The 9531-nt window shown below is 56.9% G+C and overlaps 1 long non-coding RNA gene across 1 annotated transcript; it reads right to left on the bottom strand.

Annotated features, from left to right (window-relative positions):
• Nucleotides 1-4270: 4270 nt before the first annotated feature.
• LOC135287653 (uncharacterized) lies at nucleotides 4271-8837 on the bottom strand. The gene is made up of 3 exons (XR_010351213.1): nucleotides 8036-8837; nucleotides 7850-7926; nucleotides 4271-4629 (listed from the first exon to the last, which is right to left on the bottom strand). It is a non-coding gene; the product is annotated as an uncharacterized LOC135287653 (long non-coding RNA).
• Between the last annotated feature and the right edge of the window lie 694 nt (nucleotides 8838-9531).

The following is a 9531-nucleotide window of genomic DNA, read 5'->3' as shown; positions in this document are numbered from 1 at the left end:
TCATGGTCACTGTACCCCAAACAGCCTCTGACCAGCACTTCTCTCACCAGCCCTTCTCTGTTTGTGAGCAGCAGGAGACAGAGCTTTCCTTGGGAGTGGGAATTGCAGGAAACATCCCCAAAGTGCAGCTTGGAAGGTTCAGCCTGGAGCTGAGGAGAAAGCAAAGTCCCTGCCAGGGTAGAATTGTGGTGCTCGAGGTGTGGCAGCGTGAGGCTGGGCCATGGCCGGCTCTGTGTGCCAGGAGCCGGCAGCGCTGGGTGCAGGGAGCCCAGGGAGGGCACAGAAACGCTGGCTGAGAAATGCTGGGGCACAGCGAGAGGGGCGAGTGCAGCCGGCCAGGGCACAGGAGCAGCACGCACAGGGGGCACAGCCTGCAGGACAGATGGCCGAGGGCTGGGCAGGGCTGGCAGGGCCACAGGCACCCAGGCCTTTGTGCCCTGGGCTCGGGCAGCGCCTCTGGAGGCCCCACAGCAGGAACTTTCCTGGCAGGGGCTGCACTTTGGCCCTCCCTCGGCCTCCCTGGCCAGGCTGGCAGGGGCTGCAGGTTTATGGCATTTGTCCTTGCTGCCCCTCACATCCCCCTGCCCCACAGAGAGCCCCGAGCCACCCGTGAGGGACAGGCCCTGCTGGCCCAGGCTGGGCTCAGGGCTTGGCCTTTCTGCTTCCCCCAGCCAGCCCAGGCCTTGCTCAGCATTGCAGTTCCCTGCCCAGAGCCTTGGGCTCCCTGCACTCCTGGCCTCAAGGATCTGCTCTCAGCAGTCCCTGAGGAGCCTTTGGCTCTCCCTGCCCTCACTGGGGCCCAGCCATGCTCCAAGGCACTTGGAGTTTTGCTGCTGACTCCTTGAGCAGCTTCTTCATCCTTCTCTCAGTGCCTGAGGCTCCTGGACCCAGCCCCAAATCCACCGTGGGGCTGATTAAAACACAGAAAGCCCTCAGGAGCTCTTTGTCTCCCTTCAATTGTCTTCAAGTCTCCAGGGCTTGTGCAGTGATTGGAGTCAGTTTGGAGTTCTGTTAAGGAGGAAGATGTCAAAGTGCACCTCATGATTTTTGGTTTTTTAATCACATGTGTGGGTTTGGTTTGTTTTTTTTTCATTGCAGAGAAAAGGTGATAGAAGCATTCCTCAAGTGATCTTGATGCTGAATGTCTCCTGAGGAGGTCTGGAGAAGAACAAGCCCCTTTTGGGCTGACCCTATTTCGACAACCTGCTCCTCACCCCCAGCCTCACCATGTCTGTCATAACCCACCTGGGACTGACATCCCAAAATATCAAAAAATGTTGCTGTAATTTATTCTTTTATTTTATTCTGTAACACATCATTTTGTGTGATTATTTAATTATGTATATATTTATTTTCATTTATAATATTAACAATGGTTTTTCTTACCTAGTTTTTATATTTGCATAAAAAATCTATACATTTTTACTAGCCAAGAACATTAATGTTCTTTGGTTCTATGTAGCACAATCCCCTTCCTTAATTAATTAAGGTCTATTGGCTATTTATTTCTTCCTCTTTATGGTAATTAGTAATATGTCCAGTCATTTTGTCCTCATTTTTATCATCTTTTTCTCAGACAGGGGCATGGGAGAGCCCTTTGGTGTCCAGGGAGACATTTCTGGGGCACATTTGAGGCAGTTGTGGGTCTGGGGAGGGAATTTAGAAAGAACTTGAGGGTATGGACTACACCTGGGGGAGCCGGGTGGGCACTTGGAGGGGCACTCAGGAATTCTGAGGGACAGTTCGGGGTCCAGGGGAGCACTTGGGGGTCCAGGGGGGCCCTTGCTGGAGGTCAGGGAGGGGAACTTGGGGCCCTTCGGGGTCCGGGCGGGCCTTTGGGGGGGCTCGAACGGGGCTCTCTGGGGCGCGGGGGGTGATGGGAGCTGTAGGCGCGGTTATAATACGGTTAAACGGGGCCGCGGAGCACCACGGGAGTTGTAGGCGCAGCTGCAATGGCCTTTTGTGATGGCGGGGCATGACGGGAGATGAAGTCCCGGCTCGAAGAGCGCTGTACGTGCGCCGCGGCGCATGATGGGAGCTGTAGTCCCGGAAGTGGCTGGACCACGGTGTTTGGGGGTTCAGGAAGGCACTTGGGGAACACTTCAGGGTCCGAGCCGCGACGTGAGGTCCTCGGGGGGAACGTAAATGGTTCGGTAATACCTGGGGGGCGCTTGGGGAGCTCCAACCGGGCTCTGTAGGGCGCGGGGCACGGCACGAGTTTTAGGTGCGGGACTGTGCTCTGAGGAGCTCTGGGGCCGCGGGGGATGAGAGGAGATGAATTCCCACAAGCGGCTGTACCGGGCATCCGTGGGGTTGGGAGCACTCAGGGGATCCGGGGGCGCTTTTGCGGGGTCCCGAATGGGCGCTGAGGGGCACTGAGGGATCCTGGAGGGTCTGGGGGACACTTACGGGACAGATGGGGGGCGGATGCCGGGGTGGGTTCTGTGGAGCGCGGGGCATGACGGGCGCTGTAGTCCCGGCTCCAATGGGGCCCTACCGGGCCGCAGGGCATGATGGGAGTTGTAGGCAAAAATAAAAGATGGCGCTGACACCAGGCACTGCTCCCAAGACCCAATCCCTGTGCTGATTGGCCGCTGGCTATGATTGGCAGGACCATCGGCAAATGGGAGACAGTGGAGGTGGGAATAGCCCATTCAACCCTTCCCGTCCCTCCTAGCACAGCCCAGTTCATCCCCAGTACAGACCAGTACGACCCCAGTGCCTCTCCAGTCCCTTCCAATACACCTGAGTCCCTTCCAGTTCCTCCTATTGTCATCCACAGTATGCCCCAGTGTCTTCCACTCTTCTATGCTGTGTCCCCAGTGATCCCAGTTTGTCCCAGTATCTCCCAGTGTCACTCCAAGTGTGTCCCAGTATGTCACACTGTGTCTCACTGTACCTGCATAGCCCCTCCCAGTCTGCCCAGATTGCCCCTCAGCATTCCCTGTGTTCCCAGATTGTCCCAGTATCCCCCAGTGTCAATCCCAGTATACCCCCGTGTCTCCCACAGCGTTCCCAGTGTTCCCCAGTATGTCCCAGTCCTCCCCAGTGTTTCCAAGCACAGTTTAATGTCTCACGGTTGCCGTGGCAGCCAAACCCAGCAGTGGGGTCAGGGCAGTGTCCATGGCCACAGCCCCTTGCAGTGGCCCAGTGCAGCTTGGGCTGATGATCCACCCTCACAGCTGGCCCAGGGCAGCCTGCAGTGGTTTTGGTGGCACCTTGGGCTGGCACACAGCTGAGGAGTGTGTCTGTGTTCAGTGGGGAAACTCAGGAGATTTTGATTGCTTCAAAAAAGATAAAAAGGGAAAACCCCTCTTAGGCTGAGTGCAGCCAGCTCTGCAAGCACAGCAGGTCCCAGGTGAGTGAGGACAGACAGGATGGGGCTGGGGAATGTGGAGCAAGGCTGTCCACACTGGGTCAGAGCTCAAGGCAAAGCTTCTCTGAGCAGGCCAGAGCGCCTGAGGAGAGACCCTGGGTCAATATCAATCACAGAATGCTGCAATCACCTCTGATCTAAAGAGAAATGTAATAAAATAAACCCTTTAAAATAGGTATGTGTATGTCTTACAAGCTCTTTGAAATATTTCCCCATAATTGGACTTGGAAAACTTTAATGACACTCTCAGGGCTTTGGTGTTGTTTACCTCATACTCGGTCCCTGAGAGAGTCTTCAAAGAACTTTTCAAGAACTCAAGGTTAAATTGAAACTCTGAACTTTCTTGAAGTTTTAATGGGTCCCACTGAGGGACATGACTGAGAAAGTGTCCCCAGGTTCCAGGTAGAGCAGAGAACTGCAGGCAGTGATGACAGCTGGGGACAAGCAAGGCAAAGGTGTCTCTGGTGCTGAGCACACCTGGATGTGTTTCAGGAATGCAAAGGGCCAAGGCCTGAGCCCCAGCCCCTGGCCAGGCAGATCCTGTCCCTCCCTCATTGCTCAGGGCTCTTCCCTGGATGGGCACTGGCATGTGGGGATGTGCAATGCCAAGGGCAGCACCATGGGGCGGCCCCTGCCAGGCTGCTGAGCAGGGACAAGGAGGCAATGAGGCCCCAGGGCTGCCAGGGTCACTTGTCCCCTCGTGGCCTCAGGCCCAGGGCCAGCAGCCATGGCCAAAGTGCTGCCCAAGGTGGCTCTGTCAGGGCCTTGCAGCTGCTGCCCATCCCTGTGCCCTGTGCAGCCCAGGCTGTCCTACGGTGTCCCTGCCCTGCGCCTCTGTCCCTGCAGGCTGTCGTCATCCCCCGGCTGCCCCACCTGGCTGGCCCCTTCCTTTGCTGACAGCTCTGCCTCCTGCCTGCCTCTGCCTGCCCACACAAAGCCTTGGGCTGCTCCGGGCTCCTCCTGGGGGATGTGTTGCACCACAGCCCTGCCCTGGGAGGGAAATTCCTTTCTCCTGGTGTCCAGTCTGGTCTTCCCAAGCTGCCCTTGGTGCCATTATCTCTTTCTCTGGCTGTTTTATACAATAAAGAAAAACTCCAGGATGTGTGAAACCACCCTTTAATCCCTCCCCGGGTACTCTTATTCTGTCCTCAGTCTCCACACCACTGAGCCCAGAGTCTGCTGCCTCTCCCTGCTGGTTAGGGGATGAGGCCTCCAAACACTATCTTGAGAGGTTTTTGGATTCTCTCCAAGGTCTGTGAAAATAAAAACAGTGGTCAAAGTTATTTTCTCCCAAATCTTGCAGTGACAGAACAAGGCTCAATATCTTTGAACTGAATGAGGGTAGATTTACAATTGTTTAAAGGCGAAAATATTTTCCATTTCTGAGAATGGCAACTGTTCTTCCACAGAATTGGATTTCCCATCTCAGGAATTATCCAAGAGCAAGAGCTTTGTACAACCTGACCCAATGAAACCCTCTCATCCCCAAGGACAGAATTCCTGTTGTGTGGGTTCTCTGATGTGCTGGGTGCCCTCACAACGCTTCTGGCCAGAATGTCTGCTGAGGGCAGCCAGGCTGCTGCAGGGGCAGTGACCTCACAGCCATCACCATGGCAGCCCTGTCCCCTGGGCCTGGCTCTCCCCTTTCCTCTGCCCCTGCCTTGTCTCTGCCGGCATGAAGAGTTTTCTCATTCATATCTTGTCCCCAGGGTGCTGGGGCCAATGGCTTCCCAGGCAGCTCCTGGAGCAGAAGTGGCTTTTCAGAGCCCAGGCAGAAATGAGCCCTGAGGCAGCAGCTCTGCAGTGCTGGCCACCAGGCCGGGCTGCCAAGGGAGGCTTCTGGCCATGCCCTGCAAGCAGCTGCTGCTGCCAAGGTGCCTTTGGTGCCTCAGGCTCTGCCTGGCACAGCTCCCAGCACGGCACTCTGCCCTTGTGCCCGAGCCCTTCCCTGTGCTGGGGCTGGCCTGGGGCTTTTCCTGCAGTGGGACCTGCCCTGCTCCTGGCACAGGAAAGGCAGTTCCTGCTGGAGCAGGAGGCTCTGCCTGCCATGGGCTCCAACAACTCCAGCCAGGCCCTGTTGACTTCAAAATTGCTTCCTAGAGCAGAATATTCTAATAATTGTTATAGCTCCTGTACTGTGGAGTAAACAACTGTGGTTAAGTTCTTTGTTCTAATAATGATCAGAATCAATAAGAGCTGTATTTATGTAAATATATCTGGTATTCCATCCTTAATCCTGTGGGACAAATTGCATTAAGTTCCAATTCACCTGTCCAATCTCTACACCTTTGACAAAGTCTGGGGCCAGCATTGGATCCAGTCACTCCCAGTCTCCTCTTTTAGAAGGAATTTTAGAAGTCTGGGGGCCCTGCAGGGGTTTGAGGATCCATGGTGGCTGTTGGGTGGCATTTCTCCACTTCATGATGCAGCAGAAGTTTCTCCAATAAAGAAATAAAGCTTTTGCCTGAAGCTCCCATCGTGCCCATGACAGGAACCCCTGTCAGTGTCTGGGACATCCCGGCCCTTTGGCAGCCTGGCGACTCCTGTGATGTCACCGTGGAGCCCCCGTGAGTTCCTGCGACAGATTGGTGCCTTTGCAGCCCAAGGTGCCCTGGGATGTCACCGTGGAATGGCTGTGACTGCCTCTGACCACACGGCTCTTTATCATCCCCAGAAACCCCTGGGAGGTGTCCATGGAGCCCCTGTCTCTGCCTGTGACATTCCAGCTCTTGAACAGCCTGGAGACTCTTGGAAAGTCCCCATGGAACCCCTCTGAGGGCCTGTGACAAATCTGATCCTTAGTGGGCAACCATCACCACTCCATTCCTATGGTCAGTTTCCATGGCAACCATCACCAGGCCCCTGTTCCCCCAGATCCACAGAATTGGCTGAGCTGGGAGGGACCCATCAGGATCCTGGAGTCCAACTGCTGGCCCTGCACAGGACACCCCAACAATGCCAGCCTGGGCCTGGCAGCACTGCCCAAACGCTGCTGGAGCTCAGACAGCCCTGGAGCTGGGAGCCTTCCCTGGGGAGCCTGGGCACTGCCCCAGCAGCCTCTTGGGAAAAACCTTTTCCTGAGATCCAACCTGAGCCTGCCCCGACTCAGCTGCAGCCGTTCCCTCCAGTCCTGTCCCTGGGCACCAGAGGGAAGAGGTTCCCACAGCCCCAGCCAGGGACCCCCTCCCAAGGCTGCTGCCATGGCCACCAGGGCTGGGACCAGCTGGGATGCTCTGTTTCCATGGGCCGGGATTCAGGAATGGGATTCCCCAATTTCCTGCTCCCGCTAAAACCGCGCTGCTGCTCGCTGGCCTCCCACCTTCCATGGAAAGCACAAAAGGCAAAGATCCCGGGCTGGGATAAGAACAATTTACTGGGAACAGCAACGAGATAAAGAACAAACAGGAACAGAAACAATATTGATAAGACAAGGGATAAGACAAACAATTTACAGGGAAAACTACAACACAACTGACTGGCTTTTCCCAGCAACATATTTCCCTCTCCTTGGAAAGGACACCCTTTTCCTTGGGAAGAGAGAAAGTCCCTTTCCTGCCCCTGGCAATGACCTGCGGTGGGAGTGAATGTAATGATACAGCCCTGGCCAGACCCTCATGATCTTCAGTCTCCCATCATGTCACTGGCAGGGGCAGGAAAATGGACAGGTGTCTTCCCAGCATGGATCACAGGGAACATGCATCACAGGTCTCTTCCCAACGTGGGTCCTCCAATTCGGTATGAAGCTGGAGCCAGGCACAAAGCTCTCCCTGCAGGGACATTTGCAGGGCTTCCCTTACTGGTGCTTCCGTAGGTGTCTGGTCAAGTCAGAGCTCTGGGTGAAGCTCTTCCCACACTGGGGACACTCGTAGGGCCTCTCCCCAGTGTGGATGCGTTGGTGGGTAATGAGGTTTGAGCTGCACCTGAAGCCCTTCCCACATTCCCCACACTCGTAGGGCAATTCCCCAGTGTGGATCATCTGGTGGTGGATCAAGTGGGAGCTCTGCCTGAAGCTCTTCCCACACTCCAAGCACTTGTAGGGCTTCTCCCCATCATGAAGCTGCTCATAGGCCACCAGCTCCGATCCCTGGATGAAGCTGTGTCCACCTTCCTGGCTCAGGGTGCAGCCTTTCACCTCAGAGCAACCTGGGCTGGGTTTGGAGCCCCTCCTCCTGTGGGATCTCTGGTGCTTTTCCTCCCTGTTGAATTCCTGCCTTGTGGAGCTGCTCAAATCTGCCTCTTCCTTGAGATTCTCTTGAGGGGATTTGTCCTCCCTGGTCTCCATCCTCACCTCCTTGTCTGGGGCAGGTAGGACAAGGAGAGGATGGGTTTTGCCCCTATGCCACAGGGAAAGGGAAGAAGATTCCCCAGCATCCCCAGCAAGAAAGCAGTGGGATTGTCCTGCAGCTGGGGGCATTGCTGGGCTGGGAGATGGAGCAGGAGAGAGGGGGAAAGGGGCACTGACTTCCTCCTCACCTGCCTGCATGTCCCGGGGAATCTTCCTCTTCCTCACAGCCTCCTCCTCCATCCAGCCAGTTTGGGAATGAGAAATCCTGATTTGGGGAAAAATACAGAGTGTGAGTACATTGGATTAGGGCGTTCCTCCTGCCCAAGTCCATCTCCAGTGTTGTGGCACATCCACAACGAGTCCCTGTGAGCAACCTGCACTCCAAGGGCCTGGAGCACGCTTGCTTAACCTGCTGATGGACAAGGCCAGAGACGGGTCTGTGTGCACAGCTCCAAATGCAGTTTATTGCAATGCAGAGGGTCCAGAGACAGAGACAAAATGGGGCTGGGGACACAGGGTTTGATAAGGGGGGAAAGGGGCGGGTCTCAGGGCCAAGGGCCAATGGGAACTGAGCACAGGTGGTGCAGAGGAGGGGCAGCCAACTGGGGAACCAATGAGGTAACAGGGGCAGAGCATTGCAGTAAACCGGGACCAATGGGGGACAAGAGAGGGGAGAACATTCTAGGGGAAGTACATATAAGGAAAAAAGGGCAGCTGGACTGGGTGATACCAATGAAGCCTGCTGCATTCACATGAGCCTGCAAATGCTGATGGTGAGACCATTGTCCTCAGAGGGGTGTCTCTCTCTGACCCTGGTCACCTTTGCCTTGAGGTATTGCAGTTCCAATGTTGGGCACCTGTGCCTCCACACTCTAGAAGTCACTGGGAATCTGGTGCCCGTGTAAACCCCCAAAACACTGAGATTTAGTCCCCCAAAATACAGAAATGACCAAGATTCAGCAAAAACACCCAACCCTGGATTTCCCCTCTCTGGTCTCTCTTTCGGCTCCTGGAGGCCCCCCTGTCTGGGCTGCTGCGGGTCAGGTTTGTATTGGTGTTCCCCTCTCTGGGCTGCTGGGGCTCCTGGCAATCCCACAGGTTCCCCTTCTCTGGGCTCACCACTTTGGCATCACAGGCGTCCCATGGGTCAGCACTGTCCCGGGTCCCTGTTTCAGAGTCCTGGGGTATCCATGGCTCCCCCCTGTCCATGCTGCCAACATGTCCAGGCTTCTGGAGCACCCCCAGGTCTTGCATTGCCCGTTTCTGCTCCCCCCAGTGCCGGTTTCCCTGCCAGCCCTGCCGGTCCCGGGCGATCCCCAGGTGGCTCTGGGCTGACAGTGCAGCCCCTGGGCCGGGCAGAGCCAGCCCCAGCACGGGGGGACCCTGCATCCTCCGCTGCCTCGGCAGCCGCACCCAGCGCCGGGCACAGAGCTCGGGCAGCCCCCGCCGCCCCCTGCCCAGGGAGCCCCGGGGACCCCCGCAGCCGGGGCTGGCTCTGAGCGAGGCGGCCCCGAGCCCGGCTGCGCGGCCAGGGGGGCACGGCGAGCCCGGGGCCTCTGTGCCAGCGCTTCCCCCGCTCTCCCTCAGCCTTTGCCCGGCCCGGCCCCGAGCACAGAGCTCTGCCCGGGGCTCCCGGCCCGAGGGGCGGCTCCGTGCCCGCCCGGCCGCTCCCGGCTCCCACAGCCCGCCCAGGGCCGCCAACAAAACATCCCAGCAACAAATCCACAAACCAGCCACTGCCACCCTGTCCTGCTGCGGCTTCCCAGGGACCCCAACCCCGCGGCAATGCCCCGGTGCATCGGGACAAAAAGCTGCTCCAGCCCAGCCCCTCGGAAGCCCCAGCTGCGGCCCGTCCCTGGCACAGCGATCC

The sequence above is a fragment of the Passer domesticus genome, chromosome 30 (genome assembly GCF_036417665.1).
Source record: "Passer domesticus isolate bPasDom1 chromosome 30, bPasDom1.hap1, whole genome shotgun sequence".
NCBI lineage: Eukaryota > Metazoa > Chordata > Aves > Passeriformes > Passeridae > Passer > Passer domesticus.
The sequence above is the reverse complement of the archived record's forward strand: the minus strand, read 5'-3'. Positions and strand labels throughout refer to the sequence as shown.